The sequence below is a fragment of the Triticum dicoccoides genome, chromosome 7A (assembly GCF_002162155.2).
Source record: "Triticum dicoccoides isolate Atlit2015 ecotype Zavitan chromosome 7A, WEW_v2.0, whole genome shotgun sequence".
Classification (NCBI taxonomy): Eukaryota; Viridiplantae; Streptophyta; class Magnoliopsida; order Poales; family Poaceae; genus Triticum; species Triticum dicoccoides.
Genome location: NC_041392.1, coordinates 261,354,819 through 261,370,046, shown reverse-complemented (window position 1 = coordinate 261,370,046; position 15,228 = coordinate 261,354,819). Strand labels below are relative to the sequence as shown.

Genomic DNA, 15,228 nt, shown 5'->3' with positions numbered 1-15,228 from the left:
GGCGGGGGGGGGGGGTACGCATGAACATCAGGTAGAGTCATTCATCGTCTAAGCATCTCTTCATGGTAGGTGTGTTTGGTGGGCTGCCATTGCCAAAGCAGAAATACCTTCCCATATCATCATCGAACCCCCAATAATACCTATATGTTTGTTTTAGAATATCTTCTAATTGTACAGTCTTATCGTTGAGATGGTATGCAACATATCTTATCTGCGACAGAGTATGGTTTAGATTGTTGTCTTCGGACGTTGATCCTGCTGTAATGTCTTTGGATTGTAAAGCGTTTCGTCAAGGTGTGTTGCAACATATATTTCTTATGAGAGTACGGTTAAGATCGTTGTCTTCAGTTGATTCTGGAATGAAGCTAGTAAAAATTATATGTAAAGCACTAAAAAAGAGCCGAATAGATTAGCACTAAGTTCATATGTAGCCAACATAAAGGTCTTCCTCACTAACTATCTTCAACCTTCATGTAAAAAAATCACCTAAATCACTAAGTTCCCTGGATTAAAACTCCTGGGAACAATTCACGCAGCGAATTGGATTTACGACTTCAATTTTGACGTTCCTCCCATGCCCCCCATTGGAAGCCTGGTAACCAGATAAGCCTGTCAAAATATACAGGTGTGTTTTACCATCCCAGAAAACAAGCCAGTATTTTAAGGGGTGCCTTTTGTCAGGCTATATCCCCTGCTTTGATAGAACATACAGACAACCAGGCAGCACCCGCACAGAAGCCTCTGCTTCACACCATTCCTTCTTGCTGCGCTAGCGGGACCATGATGACCGGCTGATGGCTAGCCCTGGCTTCGAATCGGTGTCCAGCCGTTGTAGTCCAAGACCCCCTCCCATAGATGGCCGTCGGAGCACATTGACGGTGACGGATGTTGGCCGTCACGGTCACGGGAAGCACTTCAACGAATCAGGAGGAGGGCACGGGGGAGATGAGGAGGGAGGGTGGCACGCGCCTTTCTGAGGACCTCCTCCCACGCTGCAGCGACAATGCGCATCTGTGTCACCGCAGCGGCACCACGCGTGGTGGCGCAACTCCGGCATGGTGGCGACGACGCGTATGGGGCGGCCGTGGTGGCGCGCATCCGGCACTGCCGCGGCAACGCGCATACGGGGCATCTCGTCTGACCACGCTACAACTCGTCCAAAACCGACGTGTTGAATAGTGCATCCAAAATAGAAATAAAAAAATACATTTCAAAAATGACTAACCAATCAGGTGAATAAAATCAAGTCGGTTTCATTTTTTTTCTTTTGAGTAACAAATCCAGCCAATTTTAGGGTGTATTTTTTTGAGCTAGTTTTAGGGTGTATATGTTACACGTGTAAACCGCTAGAAAATTGGAATCCAAGCGCGGCCCAAGTTTTTTTAGCCTCCCAAGTGAGCTGGCCCATTTCTTTGGCCCTTTCTTTCAGCGGTTGGTGTGATAGGCCCCGGCTGTCGGTCACTGTGAAACGAGTGGTCCATGTTTCTCCTGGAGGTGGCATGGTGGCTAGGAGGATGGCACCCAGCACGTGTCGCTCCATTGCCTGAACAATGCTGTCTACAGAGGAGAAGGGGTCTGTTGGGGAGGGATTTGGTTTGCGCCGGGCTGGGGTTTGCTGCGGCTTGCTGCAGCGTGGCCGGTGGGTGCGAGAGTGCGCGGCTTGTCTGTCCGGGTGGTCTCCGTCGCTGCTGGCTGCGGTTCACTTATCCGCCGCTGTTGTGTGGTGATGTTGTGGCATTCATTGGGATGTTTCAATTTGGTCAGTAGGTTGTGGTGGGCCTGGTGGCATCTTTCGATTCAGTCATTGGGTTTTGGTGGTGATATTGTTTTTGTTGTTAGTCGTTTTTGTGAGTAGGGTCTGGTTGTGATTTGCAGGCCGTTGTTGTTGGTCAGAGGAAGGAGCGGTGGTCTTCATCTGGCCCAACCTGGTGTGCGCGGCGTGGCGGCTCTGTACAAAGGGAGAGACGATTTGGGGACGGCGTGGCGCTTCTTCGGCTTCGCTCGGTGGCTATCTTCCATGTGTCCTGATGGATCCGGTTTGTTCGTCTCCCTTTACTGTTTACATTCTGTCTGTGCTTGTTGTGAACGTTCTTGTGCCTTGTGGTGGTGGGAGGTAAGGTTTGTTAGTCTGCGATTGACTGAAATTTTTTCTTCCAAATCATGCGTGGCCGTCTGAATCACTTATCGCTTAGAGATTACTTCTCACTTAGAGATTCACGATGATAGCTGCACCTTCTGGTTAGGTAGGGTCAAGGTGGCTTCCAGTTTAGTTCTGAGTAGGATTTATGGACATCCTATACAATGCTATGGCACCCGCGGATAGGGCAGCCAAGAAAGGAAAACCAATTGTTGTTTTTGTTGAGAAGCATTGGGGAAAGTCTATATCTTGCCTGCAATGTCTGACTTATTTCAATTGCTTGTATGATGAAATTTATTGCATGGAGATTTTGCACTTGCAGTTTGCCTGGTTTGATGCTCTATCCATTTACTTTGCAGCTCAAAACAATTCTGTTGAAACTATCCATGAGCGAATGTTTACGCCATCAATGTTGACCATTATATCAGAGAATTTAAAGTAGGTAATATCCTTTCATGTTTAAATAAATTATCATCTTATTTATTTCAAGGACTTGAGTGTTGTTACAGAATACATATTAGCGGATCTCGGTTTCTTAGGGTGATTTCTTTTGCACCAACTGACACACTGTTGACAGCATAAAAAAGATGCTTGAACTAAAACTAAATTCAATAGTTGTTGCAATTGAAGAGGAGCATGGGGAAATATGATGTGACATGTGAGTACCTTCTCTCTATGTAATTACATTACTGCTAATTTCTACCAGCATTCTCTCACTATTTTTCATACAGTTCCACCCAATGGCACAAGTACCTAATACAAACCAAGGGCTTCCCTTAATGGCTATAAGTTTTAGATCACCAAGAAACAAATTCTACAGTATGATTAAGTAATAAAATATTAAAGAACCAGCTGATGGTTTGTTTGAAATGGAGAGGACAATGAACACACTTGCTGAAGCTTTAAGTTGACTTTACAGAATGTGCACACATTCAACCAACCGGTTGATATCTGCTAGCATCCCCTTGCTGGAGCCTCATTTGAAGGGAACACCTGCTGAACAAAATAATTGGTCGCTGACACTGACAATCTTCCCTATGCGCTTTGTTGATAAAGATTCTTTGCAGAATAATTTTTTCCTGGAGTGCACCTAGAAAACACGATAAAAATTGGGGAGATGAAAGGTCAGAATCATTTCTATTGGTGTCTGACTGATCTCACTGCTAAAGAAGCATAAATAGCAATCAATGTCTAGTGAAAGCCAGAAGATGAATTCCTTTCGGTAAACAGGTAATACATGGCACTTCTTAAAGAAGAGAAAAAAATCTTTTATTCAGTCTTAGATTAAACCATATATTCCAAGCAAAAAAAAGGTCTTGCAGCTCTGAAGTAAAAATAATTATTCTCCATTTAATTTAGAGATGAACAGCTGATCCTTGTAAGTTTGTTGTAGAAAATGCTAGATTGTTGGTGTCAATAGATATTCGAAAACTGGAAAGTAATGAACTGGGAAATGCTATTCAAAAGTTGTAGTCCATACAAAGAAATTAATAAAAAATCACATAATGGACCAGTATAAGAAAGACAATAGCTGCATATCTCAAGTTGGTAAGCATCAGATTCACATGTCACAGCCAAACAGAGCAAGGACATATTATTGTAAGAATTGCCCATAAAACCAAACGGAGTAGAAGAGGAAGGTAGCAAACCTTTGTCACAGCACAACATCCGCTAGCTACCGATGGATTGAACACATGTAGGAAGAACATGGCTAAACACACTTCAAAAAGAGACCAAGACATGGACTGGATCAAATGCATATCCTACTGGAAATGAGAAACATCAACTTTAGCAACTCAAAGTAACATCTTAAATGAAAAGAAAACAGAAATGAAAAACGTAATTTGAGTGCTACACATGCAGATAAAATATCAGATTCTAATACAAAAAATCGATATCGCATTGAAGCCTAACTTACTTACAGGACATACATGGTGTATTTTACTAAAACGTCAGAATGAATCACTTAGTTACTAATTTATTTCGTCATTTATACAGTCACAGAAAACAAGAACACTATCTTACTATATAGTTGCATGATCGGTCATCCACACAGCAAATATCTGACAGAAAAGAGCAGCTTTTACTTAAGGAAATGGATGACCAAGTAAAATGGCCCCCAACCCTGTATACATGCCAGCCTTGGTCAGAATGCACTAAATAAGCATTTTCTTTGGATAGTTTGAACTAATACCGTACACAACTTATTATTTCTTTGGACAGAATGAACCATTTAGAAGAACAGAGGAAAACATGGCAGCAAGACTCGGCAGTGCTTTCCAGGCAACAAAGGCCCTTCTTCTTTTAACTGAACCAGCAACACGTGCCGGCTCCATCTTCTCTTCTGTTGAGGGCATGCGTGAGGATGGAGGAGAGGGTGTGTGTGACAGCAAGAGAGGATGGAGGCTAGGACGCGAGGACTGACCTCTCGGGTGGACAGACAGTGGCGCGAGAGCCGGACGGAGCCGGACGTCTCTGTAGCCCACACTCTTACTACGGACGACGATGGTGCCGGCGTCGTGGACCAACGCTGCGGCTCGAGCTTAGGAAAGTGAAATCGCAAAAGACTAATATGTATAGTAGTTTCAAACTCTCCATGACAAAGAAGAAAAATCACAATAAAAGTATCCATTGTACACACAAGTACCTTCCAAGATGAAAGTAGCAGCAGCTTTCAATGGAGAAATAGGCAATAATAATCGACTGTGCCTTCCTAAGCCAGCTCATCAATCACACAGACCTACAACCAAAAAAAGTGGACATTTGAAAATTTCATCAAGCAATTGGTATACAATTGCAAATGAAGCTGAAATTAAATAATCCATGAGGTGATGAAACCTACCTCTGTAGGTGATGCAATCCAAATCATGCCGGGCCAATGAACAAAATGGCCTGCAGCATTCACCTAACACACATCTAGCTGAAAGGCAGTATTTCTTTGGTTCTCAAAATGGGACAGTAACAGCAACAAAGGCTGATGTTGGCTGCAAGCAAAGTATTATGCATCAGCTTGTAGCAAAAAACACGGTTGCACTTTCATATCATTAAGAACAACAACGAATTGGAGACTCATCAGCTTCTAGTATACCTGAAAAGAAAATATATAGTTCAAACTCTTCTTCTCACCTCCCAGTACATTATAGTACAAAACAGGCAAGCACAATAAATAAAATAAATAGGAAAACAACATAGTAAGGCGATGCCAAGCATCCAAGATCCAACTTTATGCCTACACATAATAACAGACAAATGGATTTCAATTTACAGAAGTAAATAATGACTACTACTCATCGGGTTTAGCAGTAACCCACTCTATGAACCAACACAAAATGGTTACATATTTTCCTTTTTCCTTAGATCATTTGCATTGGGAAGCATTTAACCCGACCTAATCAGGAAGGAGCTACAGGTTTTCATTTCTATACTTGCTAATTCATTCCAACATGCGTAATAGCCTACTAAACCAAATCATCCAAAAGAAATGAGATAATCTTCTCGACTATGATTATTGTACAATAAAGGCCATGAGGTAAATAGAAATTAAAGCATCCTGATCTCCTTCAATACTTAAAATGCAACTACTCAACTTGTTATCTTTTACTGGAACTAAATTACAGAAAAATCAAATCACATGACTAACATAGATTAATCCTCCCCTGTTAGCCTTTTTGGATTTTCATCAAACAACTTGTAGACACGGAGAAACTAAATTTGTACAAACAAAATGAGAAGCTCTCGGAGCAGGGGACTGGAAGAAAGGGGGAGGAATAAATCAGTAAGAAGAGAAGGGACCTGAAGTCGAGCTGCAACCAGGCGAACTCTCGGCTGCACCGGCTGCTCGCGCTTCTCCTGTTGAGCACCTACGATGAGGAAGAGGTTGACCAGAGCAGCCACACAAGGTGGAGGAAAAGGCGGACGGCATGCCGTGGAGCGGCAGAATCGGGATCCAGCCCCAAGATACGAGGCGACGCTCATCATCTGCCTCTCCAGTTCACCGGGTGGATGGATGGTGGCGTGAAGGGCGGTAGATGAGGCAGCACTGGCGACTGTTGTGGCTGCTCCTACCCTGCGGCTGCCCCTCTCTTCTTCTCGAGCGCATGGGCGGAGGCTGAGCACGGGCTGGCCGCAACTCGGTGCCTTCCGAGGGGGCAGACGAACAGGCGCAGAGACGGCCGGCGGCGAGGCGGTGTAGGAGCAGGGGCGTGGTGGTGGTGGTGGTGGTGGTGGTGGTGGTGTAGAGCATGGGAAGAGGCGAGGAGAGGAGGCGGCGGCGAAGGGAGGAGAAAGTGGGCGAGATGCGAGGACGGAAGGGGATTGGCGATTAGGTTTTCACCGTGCTGCTCGCAACGCTTATCCTTCTTTCACCTTTCACCCAATTGAACATACTAGCAAACATGCCCGTGCGTTGCAACGGGAGACAAAAAAGTTACACGCCAGCCAAATAAGTATGACTCAATACCCCAAATTATGAGTGTTCTTTATTTTCACATGGTGGCTCACCATGTTTTCACTTATCTTTCTTCCCACACCCTCGTTGATGATGTACACGATATGCATGTGATCGCAATGCATTTGACGTGGTAAATCCCAAGGCAATGAGCTTGGCACTGCATGGCACGCGCGCTAGAGATTGTTTAAAACTTTAAAAACAAATTTCATGGACCACAAACTACTCCTAGCGCCTAGACATAAAAAGACTTTCCAAAAACTACCCAAATCCTAGACATGAAAGACTTTTGAATCGACGAACATTTTTTCTAATCGAGAAACATTTGTTTTAAAATTTTGGGCATTTTTTAAATGCATGAACATTTGTTTTGTTCAGACGAACATTTTTTGAAATGCATGAATTGTTTTCGAATTCATGAACATTTGTTTTGTTCAGACGAACATTTTTTGAAATGCATGCATATTTTTTGAATTGATGAACATTTTTTGAGTTAGCAAACCTTTTTTGTATCGATAAACTTTTTTTATAATTGGGGAACAAATTTTGAAAAATTGTGATTTTTTTATAATCTGCGAACAGTTTTGCGAATCACCAAAAAAATGAAAACTGCGGAAAATTTATGAGTTCTCACACATTTTTTGAATTCATAAACATTCTATGATTTCTCGAATATTTTTCTCAAAACTTGCAACCTTTTGTAATTTGAAAATCTCGAATTAATTTAAAGAAGGAAAAACAAAAACAGAAATGAGAAAAGAAAAAACGAAATGAAAACAGAATAGGGGCGTCACGCCCCACGGGCCGGCCCATGAACGCGTATGTGGGAGGGAGGAGGTGCTTGACAAAAAGGTAGAGGAAATAGGACGACCCTGGGGATCGAACCCGGGTCTGCGCGGTGGAGAAGATATGCTTCAACCACTGAGCTGGTAGAGCGTCTGTGACATGCGCGGGGTATTTATTTTATAAACTCCTGTGCGCGACGATGACTTCCAAAAAATTGAATCGTTTTCTTGACTTATGAGTGGCACAGCGGGTAATTTATAGCAACTTTAAGGGTATTTTTTTGACGGACGACCAGAAGCACTATTTGCTTTATTAGTAAAAAAAAAAAAAAAGGGAAAGATAAATGACGCTAGACAACCCGCCGTTCTGGAGGCATCGAGCGCGCACGATGTCTTTGACCACACGATGGAGTTACTCGAGCAGTAACAGTGTTTTTTTTTACTGTTGGCGTCTGGTCAGCCGTTGGTCTTTTTTTACGTTGGGGGCTGCTTCAAGAGTCGATGGCGGGTGGACCTCATGAGGTGGTTTCGCCTTGTTTCGGTGCGATTGAATTAGCCACGAAGATGAAAATATCTCCCTCGTCAGCCCCTCTCACGTCATCCTCGATTCCTTCCGCTCCCTCGCGACCCCCGCCGCCGCCTCCTCTCCCGCTACCGCCGCGCCAGGGCCTCGCCTCGCCCTCACTGGCCACCGGCGACCTCCAACCCTTGTTCTCCGCCTCGTCGCCATAGCCACCTTGAGCTCGAGCAGAGGAGCGGCTCGGCAGGAGGGGGCAACAGCCAGCCGCGCCTCGTCCGTGTCGCGTGGTGGCCCAGATGCGGTCGTCCCGTGCTCTGCCTCCACGAGCGCGGCCTCGATCCAGACTCGGCAGGAGGAGGGGAGCAGCAGCTGGCCATGCTGTGTTGGCCGTGGAGGAGGAAGGAGCTCATGTGGCTAGGGTTTGGCTACCCTCGTCATCCATCTCCTCGATCTCTCTCTGCCTGGCCGTGGTCTGAAGGAGGAAGAAGGGACGCAGCGAAATCGAGCGATGCGGGCTGCAATAGCCTAAATAGGTGGCGGTCGAGACCACGGGAGCGGGAGCGATGGCCATCTGCCCCCGCCCCACTCTCTTTACCTCTTCTATGGAGATGCTTTGCTGGGGACATATGATTTCATCCCATTCTGTACTATCCATCAGTTATGGATTTCTCTCGCCACTTTCTTTTTAGTCAATGAATTGGTGTCTAATATAGGAAGGCTAATTCGTCCCCAATCTAGGCCTCGGATCCACGGCTTCTCCATCTTCTTCCTCCAGCCCCTTTCTCCATGTCGGCCATCCAAGATAGAGACGGCTTAGATGGCAAGGGCCAAGCATCAGCATGGACGACGGCCTCCAAGATTTAAGTGGTCAAGTATGAATGACGATGCAGCTTGCAGGTAATCATTTGTGTTATTTGCCTATCTTTTTCAGGTTCGTCATATCCATAGCCTATGTATTTCATCATCCCATGTGATTCAAGCTGGGCCATACAGTTGTATGCTAGATTAGTATGTACTATATACATCTGGATGACCGTGAGGATTAAAGAGTGCCGTTAATTCCAATGGAAAAAATGCCTAAATCTCGCTGTCCACTAATTCACGACAATGAAATTCTCTAACTCTGCAAAAATCGCTTTGATGTTGTACCAGCTGAAGCTTTTTCGTCTTCTGAATTGAACAGGCAGGAGTTTAGTTTGGTGTTCTCAAACAGGCCATAGTTTGATGTCCTAAATCTAATTTGGCCTTTCAAGTTAGATATTATCCATGTATAAATACAGATTTCCTTGAATATATATTGTTTCGATCAGCACAAAATAGCTCTAGCCTCTCGTGCAATTTTCAGTGTCATGCATGGGTGGTTTTTGTGCAGTTATGTTGATCTGCATGCATTTTCTACATTATAGTGTTGATATGTCTCAGTAAAATAGTGAGTACATATAACGTATGCAAGCTACAATCAGTTAGTTTTGTTACTAATCCATTGATCCTTTGTTACATTCCAAGAGTCAGGGTACCGACACCCAAATAAGTTCAGGCCAGTCCTTGATGTGAAGAAGCTAAGGGAGGCGGATCCCGACCCTTATGACAGCCAAAATTAGGCCGCCACTCGTCTCTCTCCTACACCTGCTCTTCAGATGGCCAACAACACTTCGCGAGCAATGACTGCTGTCCAGTTAAGAGCAAGTAGGTTTTCTTGCTGAAGCATTGTTTGGATTATAGTTACTTCTCTGTTTCTGTCAATAACTACACATGTGTTCTTCTACTTATACCGTCAAATCTTATCTTTTGACATGGATCCTTTAAGAATATTAAATAGACCACCCAGTGCATGTAGAGATTGTCCAATGCCCTCAACTATGCCATGATGTATTCATGCAAGGTGATGTTATAACCATATCTAGAGAAGATCGCAGACAAATTTCTTAAGCACTATTGTGTTCACTATGCTCTCCACTAGCATGTCAGCACTGATTTTATCTTTCTAAGTTCCCAAGAATTAGAATTTAGTATTTAGATAGTGACAGTGCTTCGAAGGTTTGAGTTTTTTTAAGATCCCTATATGTGTTTCTGCAACTTACAAGGTGTTGTGCACCTTGCATATTGCAATATTACCTTAGAAGGGCTGATCACATTCAGAAAGACAACTTCGTAACCATTACAATATTTCTCTGTTTCTTTTTTTCTTAATATTCCCTTCTTTTCTGAAGTTCTTCTTGCAAACTGTCGATCAAGGTTGTATTATGTAATTTTAGGCTATGTATTTTTGCCGCATTCCCCATTTTGGAAAAGAAGCAGTAGCCAGTGATATGTGATGTTTCAAGAAGAACTGAAATTAGTAAACAACTCTATACGAAAGAATAATAATGAACATGACTTCAAAAACCTGGAGATGTTATACTGAAATTGCTGCAAATCTTTGGAGATGTTTCCTAAAGAGCACAAGCATAGTAGATTTACTGAATTCAGATAACAACATGCAACAATACAGAGCTATAGTGATTAGCTTTTGTTCAAAGCTCTAGCAATACTTATTTCTACCCCCTATTGTTGTCAACCATGTTATATGCTGAATATAATAAAGACACATCTTACAAATAAATCAGTGTATACTTCAATCTTGCTGCTTTCTAGAAAGTACCTCCTACTTTTTACTTGCTTTCTTTTCTATAAGAATGCAATTATACTGCTGAGAGAATAGTTTAGATACCCGATTTGCAACATTCAGGATATCGGTAATTGGTACCATATTGGCCGGGTGCTGAGTAGGGATAAATAGGCGAATTCGTTGACCAACCGAGTAGCGATTAACTGACCGAGATGCCAATTAACTGGCCGGTATTTGGAACAATGCCGATTTGAACTGAAATTTATTCGCTTACCACTGCCTTCCTTCTAGGAATTATTCATATTTTTTGTGTAAAATTTCCCAGGTTAGTACATTTGGTAGGTATATTTGTGAAAATTACCCAGATTGCTACACCTGGTATGGTTGATGATCTGTGAAAATTTTAAAAATTCCGATAACTTTTTTTGGGTCAAAATTTGTCATAAAAGCTCAGAAATTTTAAATTTGACGATACTCTCAACAATTCTTTGTTGTTGCTTGTGTAGGAAAGATCTTGCTGTTACTTGTCTTTTCAACAGTTCTTCTGTGTGGAAGGCACTTTGCTCACACTCAAATACTACCTCTGAAACATGGAAGAAGGAAAAGGTTACTCTTCTGATCTTGAGAAAACAGTTTCAGAGAAGCTAGCAGATGTAGAAGATTCTCTGAAGAAGTTGAAGCAGGTCTGTTCAGCACCCTGCATCGTTACTTGAACCGTCTTTCTGGCCTTGTAACTGTACTGCTTTAACAGAGTTCGACGTGTATCGGTACCATGTAATTCTCAGAATTTTTAGGCTGATGGAAATACATAGTTCGACGTGTATCATATCTTCAGACCTTTGCTTCCGTAGTTTCGCCGAACTGAACTTCTCTAAAATACATGAACTAGAGCTTAGTCTTTAGATATTTTGTTTTTAATTTAAAATTGTTTAGATTGATTACTCCACCATTAGAATGTTGTTTATAGAGGTAAAATGCTTGTATATATATGACTGGTTGATACAAAATCTGGACAGTTATGTCAGACCTTTTATCTTGGCATTTGCTTTTCATGAATCTACTAAAGTTTTTTTACCTGATGATCTTCTGTGCAGCTATATTCTGGTTATAGGGCCCCTATAGGAAAAGCAATAATTTGAATTATTTTCTTAAATTTTCCATTCAAAATTCCTAAGTAATTATAACAACTCGAGTGTATCCATATAGTTACATATCACATTAGATTTTCTTCTTAACAGGATTTTATGCCGTGTAATGTAGGTTCTCTTCAATTTGCTGTTGTGCTAGGCATGAACAGAATGGCTTCCTCTTCTTGCGAACCACACTGATGTTGTCTTCTGGTTTCTGCTGCAATGGTTTTTTTTACTATGGACAACGTTTCTTGAGGCTATGTCTCTGCTATAGGTATGACATTATCGTTGGAACTTATACTATGTCTATTTGGTATATATGAATATATATATCCTTCCAGAGAATACTTGCTTCTGCATTATATACTGGATGGAAATAATTTTTTTGTACGCTAGAACATGGCCTTGCTAATTAGTAGGCATTCCTGAAGGTTTTTTGAACTGTTGGGAGACATGAGAAGGTTTTTTCTGTTAGTGCTTATGATTGGTTTGCTTCATGCTTACTGCTTTAGGACAAATATGTGCATGTTGGTTAATATCAACGTGTGTGGGATGTGCCCAGTTATCTTAGCTTTTTGCAATACATGAGATTACTTCTTTGAGAGAATATTTGCTGCTTGCTGATAAGGGAAGGCTAAGTGCACAGATAATTAATGCGGGTGTTCCAGAATTCAGTGTATACCACCTGCTTATTGTTTACGTATGTCCAAACCAATGGTAGCTACTTACGATAAAGGATTTTATTTTTAATATATGGGTTATAGAATCCAACAGATCGCCTGCTTACTATTTATATATGCAAAGGGTAATGCTTGTTGCACACTTATAATAAAGGGTAGTTAACTAGCAGAGGCACACTGGTATGATATACATGTTCATACATTAATATTATTACATATATATTAGTCAAAGGGACACTGTTATAGTCCATGATGTAAGCGGGGATTTTACGTCTTCAATTAGAAAAGGCATCCTAAAACTTGTGATGTTATTCTCTGGAAAAAATGTCGGTACCAAATGCTAAGCAGATAAATATTGTTTTAAATTAGGTACTTGAGTCATTGGCGCAACCGGTAAATTTCGGTGGCTTAGATGGAATTTCATTGATAGGTTCTCTGTCATTAACTATGTGGTGCTAATTTGTTTTTATGTCTCTAGGTCTCCGCATTTCGGGGGACTAAGTCCGACGACGGGAGATTCTACATATATTTTCTAAAAGACATGTCACTTGGTCGAGGCCTTGATCATGGTGATATGTGTTTATTCGTCCGGTGACTCAGTAGAACGATAACCTCTGTGCACAGTGATGTTTCAGTTTCTACATTGATGGTTTCAAGCATAAGAAGGTTTCAAAATTAAATGAGCCTTGTACAGGACTGATAACAAATTATGCTTTCTGAGTTTCTGAGTTTCAAGCTACTGAAAGTAATTGAAGCTTTGCCTTCGCTATGTAAGAATGGTTGCATGTGTTAATTAGTGGTGCACATTTTTTGAGACTGTCCAAAATTCTATTATAAAATGCTTATATGAAATTGATGGGTACCTGGAACTTCTTGTGATTGAAACTAAATAGTGGAACACATCACATGCTTATTGGTCATATGTTACCGCTTATCAATATATCTCATATGAAACCTTTTACTTAACGTTGCAAAGGTTATTCCCTGATATAAACATCTTATGCATTTACTTGTTTGTGTAGAAGTGTGATCTGTTAACCAATGTGCTTTTGTAAGTATTATAGTTCTATAAATAGGAGGGAATGGGGGAAATAGCTATCAAAGAATACACCATGTTATCACTCCTAATTCCGTAGTATAGTAACATTCACAAGGCAATATAAGTAGGTGTTGGTCTCTAAATAATAAATATTCTAACTTGCATGGTTTGAAAACTTGTTTCGCTCTCGGCCTTTGCGCCATTGGCGCAACGGTCATCTAGTAAACACAAAAATGAACTACACTTTGAGAGCCTGTGGGTACAGACGGCAAAGAGAACGGCTGAACAGTTGCCACGGCTGTAAAAGGTACAGACGGCAGGCAATCGTGCGAACCCAATCGCTCGCACGATGCAAACGCGCTAGAAGGGCGGGTTGCCTAGCGTGATTTATATGTTCAATGAACTTGAACTAAACACATCTAGAACAGACACTAGATAAAGTTGTATATATGAAGTAGAACTTAACGCATGTAGGACGGAAAGTAGAGCAAAGAACCGTGTCATGACATCTAACAGAAAGAGTAAGAACACGTACGGGACAACAGCAGTGGAAGTGCTGGACTTGGGGTCGGTGTCCTTGCCTGCCATGTCGTCGAGGAGATCGTGGACGTCGGGGAAGTAGTCGTCGGCGACCGGATCGTCCGTGATGAAGTAGCCAGTAGTCGTGCTGAGCGCTCCCCAAAAACCTTATCACCCTTCTCCCGTACATGACTCAAAAGGTGCGGTTTCGGAGGCCTACTGTCCCGACTTGCGGTGCACGCCGCAAGCCGGGATGGGGAAGACTGTGGCAGCAGCGCAGTGCTCAGGAACTTGTGGCGAGAGGAGGAAGAGGTTCTGGTGCGTCTCTCTGGGAGGAGCGACCTCCCTTTTATAGGCGCAAGAGAAGGAGGCGAGAGGGCAACGACGAGAGGCGAAACGAAGAGACAGAGACGAAGCGAACAGCCAGCAGCCGAAGGGCTGCACCGTTCGCATTCGAACTCCACTTTCGCAAAAATCTTTTCAGCTTTCGTGTGACCTTTCGTATACCCATAATGCGTGGCAAAAATTTAGATATCGGCTCGGCTCATTCCCGCGGCGCGGCGCGTCGTGACGAGGCGAGGCGGGCGGCGGAGGAGGAGCGCGCGTGGATATCCCTCTTGTTCTCATGCTCGTACAAGTGGGGAAAGAACCTCCCTTATAAGGAGGTCCAACTCCCACTCAACTAGCAATGTGGGACTAAACTTTAGTAGTATTCCTTGCCTTGCACAAATGGGCTAAGTGGGCCTCTAGGATTTATTAGGAATTTCTGAAACTGATATTGGGCTAGGCCCAAAATAGACAAAAATTCCAGCAATCCCCCACCAAATCCCAGAGGCACACAGAAATTGCCTTTGGTTCCAAAACACTGTTTTATATACCGGTACTGCAGTGGAGACTGTTAAGTTGAACTTCCACCTAGAACTCTATGCTACACTAGTAAGCAACTTGAACAGTGGACTGAGCCTTGAACTGCAAGTTTTTTGCGAATCTAGCTTCACGTAAAGCCTTGACCGATATGTGGCTACCGTGGGTCTTCCCCGCGGGTGGAGCTTATACGTCATACTCCCTGACCTTTCATGAGTTTACTAGAGAGAACCCTACTCTCATAGATTGCGACGTTTGACAATCAGACTCATGTAGGTGTGTTCTTCAAAAGATGTTCTGCAGGATAACATCTCTGCTTTAATGAGCCACTTAGAACACATTAAGATATATAACCTGCCATGCAGATTAGGAGAGTATTGCATCTTCATGGAGTGGTATTGTGAATAGTAAGGATACTCTCCTCTCAGTTGACCATCAGCTTGTCTTCCACATCTAATTCACGGGATCTCCGATCACAAAGAATAGGTTATCACTATGA

At 42.6% G+C, this 15,228-nt stretch overlaps 2 long non-coding RNA genes across 12 annotated transcripts; one reads left to right on the top strand and one right to left on the bottom strand.

Annotated features, from left to right (window-relative positions):
* Positions 1-1,598: 1,598 nt before the first annotated feature.
* LOC119329762 lies at positions 1,599-13,169 on the top strand. Of its 7 annotated transcripts, none has more exons than XR_005159739.1 (9): positions 1,601-1,759; positions 1,876-2,036; positions 2,497-2,575; positions 2,647-2,795; positions 8,628-8,786; positions 9,396-9,575; positions 11,004-11,180; positions 11,758-11,901; positions 12,786-13,169. It is a non-coding gene; the product is annotated as an uncharacterized LOC119329762 (long non-coding RNA). The 7 variants fall into 7 exon arrangements; XR_005159742.1 differs by having other exon boundaries at positions 1,602-1,759; positions 2,715-2,795; XR_005159741.1 differs by having other exon boundaries at positions 1,599-1,759; positions 1,894-2,036; positions 2,497-2,795.
* On the bottom strand, positions 2,741-6,655 carry LOC119329763. 5 transcript variants are annotated; one of them, XR_005159746.1, is made up of 5 exons: positions 5,930-6,653; positions 4,980-5,121; positions 4,563-4,877; positions 3,787-4,481; positions 2,741-3,227 (listed from the first exon to the last, which is right to left on the bottom strand). It is a non-coding gene; the product is annotated as an uncharacterized LOC119329763 (long non-coding RNA). The 5 variants fall into 5 exon arrangements; XR_005159749.1 differs by having other exon boundaries at positions 3,787-4,704; positions 4,785-4,877; positions 5,930-6,652; XR_005159750.1 differs by having other exon boundaries at positions 3,787-4,679; positions 4,785-4,877; positions 5,930-6,652.
* Positions 13,170-15,228: the final 2,059 nt, after the last annotated feature.